Below are 374 nucleotides of genomic sequence, written 5' to 3'. Positions count from 1 at the left end.
GGCTCCTCCCCCAACGTCTACGTAAGGCCGTGCGCGTCGGGAGCGGCCTTAGCTACCGGCCAGCGAGCCGCCTGGGGTTTGATCGCCCTCTACCTCTGGGAGGTGCAAAAAGCCCAAGGACGATTAAAGTAGCTCGTCCTTTTATTTTTTCTTTTATTTATGGAAGGCTTGTGCCTGGAAAAAGACCCTGATGATGGGAAAGATTGAAGGCGGGAGGAGAAGGGGACGACAGAGGATGAGATGGTTGGATGGCATCACCGACTCGAAGGACATGAGTTTGAGTAAACTCCGGGAGTTGGTGATGGGGCAGGGAAGCCTGACATGCTAAAGGAAGTCTGTGGGGTCGCAAAGACTGAGCGACTGAACTGAACTGA

Source organism: Cervus canadensis, chromosome 11 (genome assembly GCF_019320065.1).
Source record: "Cervus canadensis isolate Bull #8, Minnesota chromosome 11, ASM1932006v1, whole genome shotgun sequence".
Taxonomy (NCBI): domain Eukaryota; kingdom Metazoa; phylum Chordata; class Mammalia; order Artiodactyla; family Cervidae; genus Cervus; species Cervus canadensis.
The sequence above is the reverse complement of the archived record's forward strand: the minus strand, read 5'-3'. Positions refer to the sequence as shown.